Genomic DNA, 15,484 nt, shown 5'->3' with positions numbered 1-15,484 from the left:
GGCGGGCTGCTTTAGATTGTGCATCCATGGTACTTTGGATCACCCAGCCACAAACGGAAATCCTGTAGCATGATTAGACCAGTGAAAAGCCGTGTGACATTAAACCTGTGAGTAATTATTCTGGACTTAATGCATTGTTCACTCAAGTCCACTGAAAACTAAAACAAGGCGAGACAACACTGGCAGTGGAACCGGGGGCCCTTTGGCCCCCATTCTCGTTAGGTCCCACAGCGTAATCTTGGAAAAGGGCGCCCCTATTGATGAATGAGGTTAAGCCCCCCCCCCCCGCTTTTTAAATTTGCAACGGCCAGATGGCACTGGCGGTGCTTTACCCCCTCCCTCCCCCCTTTCAAAATTGGTGGTGCTTTGGCCCCCGACTTTCAAAAGTGTTCCGCCACTGCAGCCAGACAATGATCGTTGTAAAGTTGGTCCCAGAGTGGACACAATTGTATTTAATTGATTTAGAATAGCTACAAAGTTCGTCAAAATTCCAACTTTTGCCGTTCGGACATGGGCGTCGAGAGGGGGGGGGGGCAAGGGGGGGGCACTTGCCCCCCCCCTGGAAAAGCAAAAAAAAAAAAAAAAAAAAAAGGAAGAAAAAAAAGAAAAGAGAAAAAGAGGCGCGAAGACAAAGTGGTGTAAATTTAATGAGTTGGGGGGGGGGGCAAAATGTCCCTGCCCCCCTCTAAAACTGATAAATCGAGAATGTGTTGAGAATTTCAAGCATTTTTTGGCAAAACATTTTTTGGCCCCCTCTAGAAAAAATACTGGCGACGCCCATGCGTTCGCATGGAAGCTTGACTTATGTATAATGAAAATACGTGAAGGAAATGGCGCCAGACTAATGCACGTGTGGCATAGATGCTACGTGACACTAAAAGTGAGCCTCACAAATCTGCCCCAAGACCAGTGTAATAAGTCACAACCATAGAGCTATATTAAGTTACTTAAATATAGCTCTATGGTCACAACTGACAAGTGACCGTCACAAAAGTGACATAGGCAAAATATGCAACAGCAAAACTTCTTAATAGGTAACTCGACTTTAACTATAACCCATGAATCAGAAAGAAAAGGAAGAAATGAGCCATCGCTGTAGCCAAACTTACAGTTAGTTTCAGAGCGGGTTGATTCACAGACATCCAAGACAACACTGACGCGCTGCAGCTGCTACGCCCACCGATCTTATGACCGCTTGACGGAGCTACATTATGCAAATTAATCTCTGGTTCAATCTCCTTATATGGCGTCGCCTGAAAATTTGCGAGTTAATGATTCACAAGCATTTTCGACATTTTGCCGTATGCAAGAAGACGACATGAAAGTAAACAAAACATGCATCCTCATTTTTTTTTTAAAAATCAATCCTTACTATAGCAGAAAATCGTGCTTAGCGCTATTTCACGGCTTGGACGTGTTCACGATTGTGCGCACATGGGATTTTCTATTATTTATAGGTCACTGATTTAAGCAACATATTCCTTTGCGGTTAAGCGTGATTTGGCTGTGCTTACTATACTGCTTACGGTCTCTATGAAATAGATATAGGCTTGGTAAGCACAACATTGGCTGTTAAGCAGCGCCCTGAAATTGAGCCCTGGGTTTTCCCAAATTGTTCTGAAGTCCACACTGAAGTGTTTTGTTTCTGGTCTGCCGTGATGCAAAGATGTACAAAGTTGACGAGTCAGTGGGTGACTTTCCTTATCCAATGACGCGACTTCAAGTGTTTACAATTTTATTCTTGGCTCCGCATCTATTCTATGCAAATTAATTACATTTCAGTCTTTAGTCAACACTTATATCATGTATGGGCCCACATAGCTAAGTTGGTATTGATAAACATGCAATACAGCAATGGTAAATTGAACAGCTATTGACCTGGAGATATCACATTACTAGCATCACGAGAAACGAGAATTAAACACAATAATTAAAACCTATTAGATTAATTATTGTTACAAATGTGTTGGAAAAGAAAAGTACTTTACCTTAAAGTCATCTTTTAACTTTCTCTCCCGGCATTCAAGCCCTGATGCTTTCACCAAGAAATCAAGTCGCACATTGAAGTGTCTAAAATTTGATAAGTCCAGCTTAATAAAGGGTTTCCAGACAACTTTATGTCACTGGGGCACTTTCAGAGTGACCAAATCCCCTGGGTTACCATCGAAGGCGTCAAGAGTCTGAGAAAAAAAAGTCACAAATCTTCCCCACCCCTGGGCATTAATAACAAAACCCAATCCCCATAGTGGGGCCATTTTTCAAGGTGTGTGTTTTCCAAAATATGCATGCCCCACACCTACACACATTTATGCCAACTGAACAAAAAGTTAAATTTACCCAAATTAACTAAAATTTAAGATACTGAAAGAAAATGGCAGAAATGCAAAACATTCATTCGGTTTAAATTATTAATTTTGAAGCCATTCCACCCTTAAATTTAGAGAAACAGACTTTTAACTTTGTCTTTGAAAATAGGAATATCAATGAAAGTCTCTTAAAGATCAACCAATAACAAGTACATTGTGACTAGGCGTTATCAACACCTTTTGTTAAATTTGTTTTCTGTAGGCTAAGTACTTGTATTTTCAGCTGTACCATGTCCAACCCTCCACCTAGACATAACCACATCCTTTATAATATGATTTATCATTTCAAAACCATAAACAATCAAATCATCCTGATTTTGGTATTTGTGCTTGCAATTTAAAGACACATAATAGGAATTGGAGCAAATTGGAAAAAAAAAAATTCTGTGAAACCCAGGAAAACCTGATTGGTCAAACGCTCACAAGGTGATATTTAAGATTCAAGTTCAGATCAAACGTCAACGTGAATCAATACGTTGTCAAGGATCAAAGAAATATGGGCGTATCACCAAATTTGACTGATTGATGCCAGGGCTATCTACTCCCTTTTCCAACGACATTCACCTGTTGTCAATGAATTGAAACTTACCAAGGATTAATGATAAACGGCTTTATTATGGGTTTCCAACAAATTGTATATGGCAGAACATCGATTCAATCTAGGGCCCATATTTCGTCTTAAACAAGTATAGTGAGGGTTTTCTGAAATTGACCATTTTCTGGGACTGGTTACATCTTATAACAAAAGAACTAGTGTAAAAGTCCCCACAATTCACGGTGGGAAAGTAAATCTCCAGAACCCTCTTCGTTCGGAACCAGAATTCTCTCCGTTCTCAAAAAATCTTCTGTGAATTTCAACATCTGCGACTACATTTTTGCAAATTAAAAAGACTGTAATTTAACTTAGCTTCTTAAACTGGCTTTCTGCTTTCCGATCTTCGGTCCCTAGTCTGCTATCGACAACTGTCTTGTCTTGATTGATACCGATGTAGCGTCGAGCTCTGTTGTCAGTAGCCTTGAATGTAATGTAGCTTCTTAAAATGAGATGTCGAATTGACTTAAGGAGAGTAAAACTGCCGTCTCTCCCATTTGCTGATATAACGCAATGGAAGTACAGCGCCACAAAAATTGTGTGTTGTCGTTGCTGCTCGCAAGCGTGAAGTGATCTACCTTCAATCCAACCACGCACACATTCCTGTGCCACTCCATATTCAAATTTCCCGCCCTTAACCACTCTACCGTGTCTCATTTACATATCAATGATAAAGCAGATTTATTCGAATTCGTCCCGGTACTCAACCGAATAAATCAATATGTATAGGCCTATCGATTGTCTGTTCAAACTCTAGTCTTGTACAACACTTTGACTTAGTTCAGTTGTATGTGATTCTGGAGGACCCCTTCCCCCGCGAAGTTATAGTGTCATCATTGCTCCGCCGCTGTTTTGTCTCCACCCCACCCATGTTATCATGGTTATCAACAGTAAGCAACAAACTTTTGCTTACTAGCAGGAAATCATGCTGAGCACTATTTCACGGCGTGGACGTGCTAACGGCTGCGCACGCATATATTGTTAAGTCACTGACTCAAGCAACTTTTTCCTTTGTGGTTAAGCGTGCTTTCGCTGTGCTTACTGCTTTTTCTCTAAGAAATAGATGTAGGTTCGGTAAGCACAACATCGGCTGTTAAGCAGCGCTATGGAATTGGTCCCTGGGTTTTCCCAAAGTGTTCCTAAGTTCCAGAGTTGTAACGAGTCACTGTTTTTTGTGACTCGAGTCGAGTCGAGTCATTTTAAAGGAGTGACTCGAGTCGAGTCGAGTCATTAGGTCAACAAGGTCGAGTCGAGTCGAGTCGAGTCACAGTGTGTGGTCGAGTCGAGTCGAGTCGAGTCAAGTATTTAGCTCGAGTCAATTCGAGTCACAAATATTTGTACACCATATAATAAATTACAATAAAAAGCAACAAACACAAGAGAGAAAGAATACAAGGCACCAGTCTATTACGAAAATCCAAATTAGACATAAAGTATGCTGTTATGGTACCCAACCAACAGTTTCTATTGCTAGCTCACGTCACAGATAAGAAGATGTGAAACTTCGGTCTTATAACTGGTTTGGCTTCGGGTCTAGATTTTGTTGTTCGCTGATCGCTGACAACGTCAAAACCTAATTACATTATACAAAACTGTTTCTGATTATTAAAAGGTGGTCCCGTCCGTATCCATTTTTTGTGTGAAATCGGGACATAAATGTAGCCAACGTTCCACCAAGAGCTTTATAAGAAATCGCCCGAAACCAATGATGAAACCACGGATTGAGAAATGCGTTTTAAGTCTGGTTCCGGGTTTAGCATTAAATGCTATAGAACCACAATGTGGGAGTCCGCGACACGGTGTATGTCTGTTGTATTATTATGGAGGAAGGAAAACAGACGGCCGCTGTATATGAACGTACATTATTCGCGAACATAACGTGACGTGAACACAAACTGACAACGCAAACGGCGCGGCGTAAGTCATTGCAAATATTTTTCGCAAGTAAGTTTTACTCTTATTTTTGGGACTCGAGTCTTATTAGCATTCCTCGAGTCGAGTCGAGTCATTCTGATGAGGGACTCGAGTCGAGTCGAGTCATTTGCTCGCAGTGACTCGAGTCGAGTCGAGTCATTTACCCGTCGGGACTCGAGTCGAGTCGAGTCACCAAAAAATGTGACTCGAGTCGGACTCGAGTCGAGTCATTGACTCGAGTCATTACAACTCTGCTAAGTTCCCACTTGTTCCAAAAAAGTGTTTTGTTTTGGTGTACGTGCCGTATGTGATGCAAAGATGTACAAAGTCAGTGGGTGACGAGTCAGTGGGTGCCGACCCAATTTAAAGTGTTTACAAGTCTTATTCTTAGCTCTGCATCTATTCAATGCAACTTAATTCACCTTCGAGCCTTTAGTCAACACGTAGGATCTATGTGTATAGGTCCACATAGCTAAATTGGTATTAATAAACATGCAATACAGCAAAGGTAAATCGAACTGTATTGACCCGGAGATACTGCATTACCAGCATTATGAGAAACGAAAATAAAACACAATAATTAAAAAACTGTTTGATTAATCATTCCTACAGTTATGTTGCAAAAGGAAAGAAAACACACTGTACCCTAATTTCATCTTTCAACTTTCTATTCCAGAGGTTGCCATGATGCTTTCACCAACAGTATGCCAAATGAAAGCAGTTAAATGTACACAAATTAACACAAATTTAAGATGCTGAAAAAGAAATGGCAGAAAAAATGCAAAACATTTACTCGGTTTAAAGGGAATGTACAACATTTGCTTTTGCTGCAAGTTTCAGAAATAAATGGATTTGGAGGATTAGTAAGTTATAGCAAATATTGTTAAAATGACTTGTTTCACGTTTTGGGCTTGTAGATGCTGGACAAACCAAGAAAACCAGTCATGTTCTTGTCGTCTGGTTCCCTGCATGACCCCACTTAAGATGAAACAGAGCAATGTATAACCTTTGCGGAATCGTAAGGTCAGAGAATCAGTCTAGTAGGCTGAGAAAACGCGGCAAAGAAAACGCGGCGTAACTAATTATGAAAAATTAGAAGTACTTTTTGAAAAAAATCCCATTTTTCTTGAAAATGACAGCACACTAGGAGTCACGATTTTGCATAATGTTTTAGACTGTCATTCCCTAACAATCCAGTAAGGTATTTCGTGATAATTCGATCATTTCCTTTTGTGATGTTTGCAAATGTTGTATCTTCCCTTTAAAGTATTCATTTTGAAGCCTCCCGTCCCGAAAATTTAGAGAAAGAGGATTTTAACCTTGTCCATATGAAATTACAATTATCACCAAAAGTCTCTTGCAGATAATGATCAACTTACTAGCAAGTACAATGTGATCAACTCGACAACTGCTTTTGTTAAATTTGTATTCTGTATTACTCTTTGTATTATTTTTATTATTAACATTTTTATTTTTATTATTGTTTTTTAACAGTGAAATCCCTTGTTAAAATAGAGCTATGCTTTGACTGGAGGTGATTGATATGCCAGCTGTACATGACCTGCCTCTTTCGTCTGTTAATATTTGACTACATTGTATTTATTCACGGTGTTTCACGTATGCGATCAGATTCAGATGTTTTTTTATAAATTTACATGTTTTATAGCCTCTATACAAATGCATGACAGGGCAAAGGGAACAAATTTATTTTTGACTGTCTGTGACTGAATGATCAAACAGTAGAGGGACCGACATTATTCCAATGATCTAAAAAAAAATGGTCCAGACAATGAAGACAAAGTAGTTCCCATATCTATGCCTGGTGATAAGGAATAATTCATTTGCACTACATAAAACCAAGACAGTGTGGCATGCAGCAATATGTCAACATAACAACATTTTTAAGTCATGTCACAGTGCACCGCATAGGGTTATAAAATGTCAACAAAGGGAAACAAAGTCATGCGTGAAATTAAATGAAAAAAAACCCCTTGATTATACCGCATTTTTATATGTACATGTACCATCCATGTAAAGTTCCATTATTAATACATGTAGGCGTAGACGCCATTTGGTTGCCGTATGATAATATGTTGACTTAAGTATTATCGCAATGAAAACATCTGGTCAAAATGCACATTTAATCAATTCCTGAATAGCGCAAGTCACCATGCATGAAGCTTAAGTTTAACACAAGGGAGATTGTGTAAAAAAAAAAAAAAAGCAAGTCAAAGTACATGTAATGTTTGCCATGATAGTGCTGATGTGGTAGTTTGCTAGAATAACACACATTCTACTGGGAAGTCACATGAAACACGGAAATTGTAAACTACATGAGACTTTTTACTGGCTTTGTTTTTTTTAGGTATGCCCGAGGAAGGTTTTATAGACTTCCATTTGCATTCAAAAGAAAAAACCCAAAGCCATGGGTTTAAATTCCATATTTTGTATTGCATTTTTTCCATTCATTTTTGATCAAGATCTCCACAATGACCGTGTTTGTGCCCAACTCACAAAATTTCAACTTTACGAATTGCTGACTACTTATGCATGACTTTTTTTTTCAGTGGAAAATATTTTTTAAAAAAAGTGCAGACTTGCACTTTTCCTGGCCCTGGAAAATTTAGTATAGAACGTGAAGTAAAACAAATATAAACAGTAAGAAAAAATGATAAAAAATAACACAGCATCAATGCAGATTGTTGATCATGAACAAACGTGTCCTTTTAATAACACGCCCCTAAATGAAGTACATGGGGGTGGGGGTAGGGGTGGGGGATGGGGGTGCGAATAGGGGTGGGGGTGGGGGTTGAGCGGCCTAAATCGGTCCCCCTATGAAGGCCATAGAGCTTAACAGAAACCTGTCAAAACAGACAGACACGTACGAAAACACGCAATTCAAAAAGAAAAACTTACAAAAAACACACACACATACTAAAAACTCCCACATACCCGTACCTTTGCATATTATTTTGTCTTAACCGCTTTTCCTTATTTGCAAAGTGTTTTAATCAAACATACAAAATACAAATGCTATGCATGTACTTATATACATATGTTTACATGTAACATGTTTCAGTTTTGAAATTAATAGGTGGTGAAAGAGAAACTCAACAAGGAAATGTATGGAAATTTTGGGTCTATGTTCAGTTTGACACGACTCCAAAACTAACTGACGATCAATGACCACTGCTTAAAATTACAAAGGAAACCCCCTTACATGCAAAATTAAAATCACATGGTGCACATGTATATTATTATTTGAGTGCCTTAAAATGAGGAAATAGAACTTCAGTCATTTTTGTGTTTTCAAGCTGCCAGCACTATCCGCTTCGTTCACAAACTCACAATCAATCAAGTGACCGTTTTTTTTAACAGTGAATTCCCCTGTTTAAATTGAGCTATGCTTTGACTGGAGGTGATCGATACCAGTATGCCAGCTGTACATGACCTGCCTCTTTCGTCTGTTAATATTTGACTACATTGTATTTATTCACAGTGTTTCACGTATGCGATCAGATTCAGACGTTTTTTTTATAAATATACTATAGCCTCTATACAAATGCATGGCAGGGCAAAGGGAACAAACTTATTTTTGACTGTCTTTGACTGAATGATCAAACAATAGGAGGGACCGACATTATTCCAATGATCTAAAAATGGTCCAGACAATGAAGACAAAGTAGTTCCCATATCTATGCCTGGTGATAAGGTATAATTCATTTGCACTACATAAAACCAAGACAGTGTGGCATGCAGCAATATGTCAACATAACAACATTTTTAAGTCATGTCACAGTGCACTGCATAGGGTTATAAAATATCAACAACGGGGAAACAAAGTCATGTGGGAAATTACATGAAAAAAACACAACTTGATTATGCCGCGTTTTCATATGTACATGTACCACCCATGTAAAGCTCAATTATTAATACATGTAGGCGTAGACGCCATTTAGTTGCCATATGATAATATGTTGACTTTAGTATTATCGCAATAAAAACATCTGGTCAAAATGCACATTTTATCAATTCCTGGATAGCGCAAGTCACCATGCATGGAGCTTAAGTTTAACACGAGGGAGATTGTGTTAAAAAAAAGAGCAAGTCAAAGTACATGTAATGTTTGCCATGATAGTGCTGATGTGGTAGTTTGCTAGAATAACACACATTCTACTGGAAAGTCACATGAAACACGGAAATTGTAAACTACATGAGACTTTTCACTGGCTTTGGGTTTTTTTTGGTATGCCCGAGGAAGGTTTTATAGACTTCCATTTGCATTCAAAAGAAAAAAACCCAAAGCCATGGGTTTAAATTCCATATTTTGTATTGCATTTTTTCCATTCAGTTTTGATCAAGATCCCCACAATGACCGTGTCTCAAGGGCGGATCCAGGGGGGGGGGGGGGGGGGGGGGGCCAAAGGGGGCCATGGCCCCCCCCCCAAAAAAAAACCCCGAAACCAATTTTGTTTTTTATGTGACCTCGCAATAAAGGCAGGCAATGAGTACACCACCATCTTTTCCTTAAAAAAACATTGGTTAAGTGGTCAGAAATTGCCTCAGATTGCACCACAGAGCATCTAGAATCAAAAAATTTTGACCCACATTTTTGGGGGACCAAGTTACACCTTTTTTTTTGGCCCCCCCAAAAATTGTGTTCTGGATCCGCCCTTGCCGTGTCTGTGCCCAACTCACAAGATTTGAACTTTACGAATTGCTGACTACTTATGCATGACTTTTTTTTTCAGTGGAACATATTTTTTTTTTAAAAAGTGCAGACTTGTACTTTTCCTGGCCCTGAAAAATTTAATATAGAACGTAAAGTAAAACAAAAATAAACAGTAAGAGAACATTGATTTATTACACAGCATCAATGCAGATTGTTGATCAAGAACAAACGTGTCCTTTTAATAACACGCCCCTTTTGTATTAAATGAAGTACATCGGGGTGGGGGTAGGGGTGGGGGATGGGGTGTGAATAGGGGTGGGGGTGGAGCGGCTTAAATCGGTCCCCCTATGAAGGCCATAGAGCAATAACAGAAACCTGTCAAAACAGACAGACACGTACGAAAACACGCAATTCAAAAAGAAAAACTTACAAAAAAACACACACACACACACTAAAAACTCCCACTTACCGGTACCTTTGCATATTATTTTGTCTTAACTGCTTTTCCTTATTTGCAAAGTATTTTAATCAAACATACAAAATACAAAGGCTATGCATGTACTTATATACATACATGTATGTTTACATGTAACATGTTTCAGTTTTGAAATTATTAGGTGCTGAAAGAGAAACTCAACAAGGAAATGTATGGAACTTTGGGGTCTATGTTCAGTTTGACACGACTCCAAAACTAACTGACGATCAATGACCACTGCTTAAAATTACAAGGGAAAACCCTTGCATGCAAAATTAAAATCACATGGTGCACATGTATATTATTATTTGAGTGCCTTAAAATGAGGAAATAAAACTTCAGTCATGTTTGTGTTTTCAAGCTGCTAGCACTATCCGCTCCGTTCACAAACTCACAATCAATCAAGTGACCGTGTTTTTAACAGTGAATTCCCCTGTTTAAATTGAGCTATGCTTTGACTGGAGGTGATTGATACCGGTATGCCAGCTGTACATGACCTGCCTCTTTCGTCTGTTAATATTTGACTACAATACTCACAGTGTTTCACGTATGCGATCAGATTCGGTTTTTATAAATATACTATAGCCTCTATACAAATGCATGGCAGGGCAAAGGGAACACATTTATTTTTGACTGTCTTTGACTGAATGATCAAACAATAGGAGGGACCGACATTATTCCAATGATCTAAAAATGGTCCAGACAATGAAGACAAAGTAGTTCCCATATCTATGCCTGGTGATAAGGAATAATGGGCATTTAGCACTAGTGTCTATGGGAGTTTATTTGCAGGTATGCACCCTATAAAGAATCACAAAGATGGCCGTTTCGCGCATGCGCTGTGCCGCGGCAGTGGTCTTTTCAGTGGGCGGAACCTACGGGGAGGGGGAAAAAAGTGTTTTAAAGGTATCAACAAGGGTTTTTTCCGTAACGGATGGTTCCAAATCATAAGGGAGCAGTAGGCTATCACCCGATTACAACAATTGATAGTTGAAAAGGGGGGGGGGGGCATTTTGAGCTTAAAAGTAGCTGAAACTCAATTTATTGTCGCTGGGAGCGCTCTACAGCTTAGCAGGGGCAAAACAATCACTATTTTCGGGCTTATTATCGACCTCGGATAATATTTTTCTTTAATTTTTTTTTTCAAAATATTGACTTTGGAGATATTCTGCTTGTCCTGAATGTGGTCTTGTGTTAAAATTTAAAAGTTGTCTGCTATTATAGGGTGCACACCGGTAAATCGATCCGCCAAGCTCATGAATAAAAGTTATACCATCAAAATATTCTATATTAGAGAGTTCTGAGCGCCGTAAAATTGGGGAATTGAAGAGATATGGTAATGAACCCCTGGCCCGGACTTGGGGCTTCCAATTCTGAGCATTTTGGATGCTATTGGGCTCGAAAGTGGCGCTATTTTGCCATGTTGTGGAGGGATCGTTTTTCAAGATGGCTACTTTTCCGCTTTGGGAAAAATAGGGGCCGTCTTCTTTGCGTGAAAATATTTCGAAAAGTCAATGGTCCACCCACCAAAAATTGAAAAGAAAATGAAAGATGACACATTGATCATCATTTTTGTGTGCAGCTTGAATACCTGTGAGAGTTTTGAGTATTTTTAAAAGAATTTTGAAGTATGTGCATTTAGCACTAGTGTCTATGGGAGTTTATTTGCAGGTATGCATCCTTATGTTGTTCTGCACTCAAGGTCCCAGTCTGGGCCCATCCTATCTAAAGTGTCTCAACTGAACTGGAACACATGGTTGGGACGATCCCAGCCAAAGTTGTGAGCGTGGTGAATTAAGTTGCGGCGTAACACTATCAGCTATACGGTGTTAAGTTATACACATGTAATTATGTACAAACATGATGAAAAGATGATCGCTCAATTCGTTATGCAGTGAGAAGGAATCAATATGGTTGTTTCAACTAGTGCACAGCTAGCCCCATAGGTTTGTACACAGATTGCCTGGTTTGTTATCCACATCCACGATGCAATATTGTGTAGACCTATGCATGGGCGGATCCAGAACACAATGTTTGCTGGGGGAAACATTTTTCCCCAAACATACGTGGGTCAAAAATTGTACTCCGTGGGTTTGGGACCCGCTTAAGAACCCCAATTTTTAAAATGCATTTTAGATGCTCTGTGGTGCGATCCGAGACAATTTGTGACCCCTCTAACCATTTTGTTGAGCAAAAGATGATGGTGTACGAAGTGGCTGCCTGTTTTGCGACGTCACGTAAATGTAAAATATGGGGCTCGTCCCCTGGATGCGCCCTTGGGCCTATGGCTATGACTCATAGCCGTAGGTCTACTTATAGGCTTACGTCAACTTGCGCGAACTAACATGACTAAAAGTTGGCAAAAACTTTTGTTGCAATAAAAATAATTGTATCACAGTTTCTATACTTACTACAATTTGCTGAAAAACAGTCAAACTTCAGTCTTGCCGAGCTGTCGTTGTGAGCACTGCACCTTCAAATGTGTAACTTTTAATTACAGTTTTCAAGGGAGATGTTCAAGTCCAAACAATAAATGCAAGTTGTTTCCTGTTTCGCAATGCCGTTTCGCAATGCATTATGGAAATAACCTTATTTTCATTCAAGTCGTGTAGATGAAACAGCGCCCTCTTTTTGTCACATTTATTTATTCCGACTCCAACTTTGTCCTCAGGGTCTCCAGTAGTACGTGTACGCTCCCACCACTACCTGCTCTCTCATGGAATCCAGGTTGGCAATCAAGGAGACCCTGCGGACGAGGTTATGTTGATATGCTATAGCTAGGGCTCCCATGGACATTCCCATAGACACCAGTGCTAAATGCCCATACTTCAAAAATACTTTTACAAATACTCAGAACTCTCACAGGTGTTCCGGCTGCAAAGAAAAATGATGGTCAACATGTTACCTTTCATTTTCTTTTCAGTTTTTTCAATGCGTTAACCACTGACTTTTCGAGAAATTCTCACCAAAGAAGACGACCCCTTTTACGAGTAATGTTTCCAAAGTCGAACAGTAGCCATGGTAAACATGGTTAATAGCGCCACTTTCAGGCCCAAATACATTTTTAAAAAATGCTCGGAATAGGAAGCCCAAAGTCTGGGCCAGAGGTGCAGCACCATATCTCATGAAATTCCCCAATTCCTTAGCTCTCAGAACTCTCTAGAATAGAATAATTTGCGTGTATATCCTTTATTCATGATCTCGGCGGACGGAGTTTTGGCCTATTTATTTGGGCAGATCCTAAGGCGGCCCCAAAATTAACATTACTGTAGTAAAGCGCAAAAGTGTTCATGTCCGCCAGTTTATTGTTATGATTCATCGGTATTTGATATTGATGCATGTATTTGATCGTATTCATATAGAGTAGCCTTTCGCCCAGGCCATCGTGGCTTAGAGCGGCGGAGTTGCGAAGACCAAAAGTGACTGGAGCAAAGATTAAGTCAGCACAAACGAGTGGCAAAGCCACGAGGCCTTTTACAACTTGATTTTGTTGAATGATTCATAGTTTTTATGCAAATAAGAAGCATGCCGAAGTATCCTTCGGCATGCTTCTTATTTGCATAAAAACCTATCACAATGCAAATTTTGCCTAGTCGCTTCCATTTTAAAAGAAGGGTGAGTAAGGAAAACGTAAGAGCACATAACTGTAGATTTCAGATGAAAAATAAGTTTACACCATCAACAAATGTCTTGAAATACCTTTTTAAGTAAAGTTAAAGTACCCCTTTTGGGGTAGCAAAAATCGAGATTATAAAGAAAAACATAAGAATTTCTCGACAAGTTACAAAAGGCCCTCGTGGCTTCGCTACTCGCATGTGTGGTCTCCCTCTCCAGTCACTTCCCTTTTTCGCCGCTTTGAATGCGGGCAAGTTAAGCCACGATGGCCTTGGTGAAAGGCTAATATAGAGGGATAAACGTATCGGGGTGGTTATGGGGAGGGGCTGTCGGGGAGGGGCATCAGTGTCAAACCTGTATGTATAGAAAACTGTTTTAATTGACAGCTAGCTGACAACTTTAGGCCTATTTGAGTAATATTTGTTCAATATGGATGTTAAGTTTGCAGTAGCACTATGTGAATAAATCTCTTTTGTGAGTATGTGTGGTTCTGAAACGAACCGCTTTTTTCCAGAACCACACATACTCACAAAAGAGATTTATTCCCATGGTGCTACCGCAAACTTATCTTGTCTTAGTATCTTTCCACCATGCAAACCTTCAAATCTCATCAATATGGATGGTTTTGTAACAAGCAGCACACAGTGAAAACCCGAAAAGGCTTACCTGGCTTGACCACAGACCACTCAACTGACCGCAGATTGACAGCAGACTAGCACAGAGAGACTGGCGACCATTCAGGTGGCGACCACAGGCCAACGAGTTTGGGCGGCTTGTCCCGACACCCTGGGCCAGATCTGGTATGATATACATGGAAGAAAGTTGGTAATTTGGAAATTTTACGCAAAAGCAGGACAGAGTTAGGTTTTGATGAGGCACATCCGAAAATGGATGACACCACCAATGTTACGAGAGCGTAACTAATATCCACATTTGCTAGCTATCTCCATGTGGGGAGTCAGCTCGGTGCAGTGCTACTTTCCTTGTCTTCTACCTCTGTGGCTCGGGTTCGATACCCACCCAAACCCCATGGGTTACATTTTCTGCTCTGCCTGATTCTGTGCTGTGGGTGTCCTGAAGTAATTATCCTTCTCTGAGAGTTTCCTTGAGAGTTAAATCTGCATGTCACGTTGCTTCGCAGTTCAGAATTCAATGTGTTAGTTGGCTAATAAGCATGGATTGGGTGATTATCAAGTGAAAAAAAATCCTATCTTGATTTTGATTTTCTGCTACCCTAGCAACGGATTTTTCCACAAATGTTTGTATCATGGCGGTGTGGCATACTAACACGAAGGAAGTCCAGTATCTATCAGCCACATTTATGGAGCTAATAGAGTTGTAGCGCCACCCTTTAAATTCCTTGATGTAATCTTCAGTCTACGAAGTATAAATTCGAATCGCTGCACAAATCCTTTGTGTTATTAAACTCAGCGTCAGCAGGCAGATTCAGTCACACTTCACTGCGCCCTACAGTGGTCAGTGCTGTTTCTTGTGCAGTGACTCTCTGAGCTGTGTGACACAGTTACTTTCACTTGAAATTGGCCTGCAGGGTTTAAAGGGTTTTTCGTTTTACTCTGAATAGTGACTTCCCGCTAGGTGGGTTAATAAGACCTTACCTTATCTCGTTCCGAATTTTGTTCAACTTGCAATGACCGGGGACAAAACACTTCCTCGTGCGTACGACACACGACTTGAAAAGATGGCGGCAATGCCCACATGCTATGGGAAATCTGCGTAGTCACGAGAGGGCGCTCTTCAATAATGACAGTGCGAGCAGCATGAGCAGCTTCAGATCCAATTTAGGTTTTTTTTTAATCAAACAATTTGAATCATGCTTACAACGAGAAATG

At 39.9% G+C, this 15,484-nt stretch overlaps 1 long non-coding RNA gene across 1 annotated transcript; it reads right to left on the bottom strand.

Annotated features, from left to right (window-relative positions):
- Window positions 1-15,344, bottom strand: LOC119719930. Its single transcript, XR_005270022.1, has 3 exons — window positions 15,251-15,344; window positions 14,301-14,431; window positions 1-62 (listed from the first exon to the last, which is right to left on the bottom strand). It is a non-coding gene; the product is annotated as an uncharacterized LOC119719930 (long non-coding RNA).
- Between the last annotated feature and the right edge of the window lie 140 nt (window positions 15,345-15,484).

This window comes from Patiria miniata, unplaced genomic scaffold (genome assembly GCF_015706575.1).
Source record: "Patiria miniata isolate m_02_andy unplaced genomic scaffold, ASM1570657v1 HiC_scaffold_9, whole genome shotgun sequence".
In the NCBI taxonomy this organism is placed as follows: Eukaryota; Metazoa; Echinodermata; class Asteroidea; order Valvatida; family Asterinidae; genus Patiria; species Patiria miniata.
This window is presented reverse-complemented; position numbering and strand designations above follow the sequence as displayed.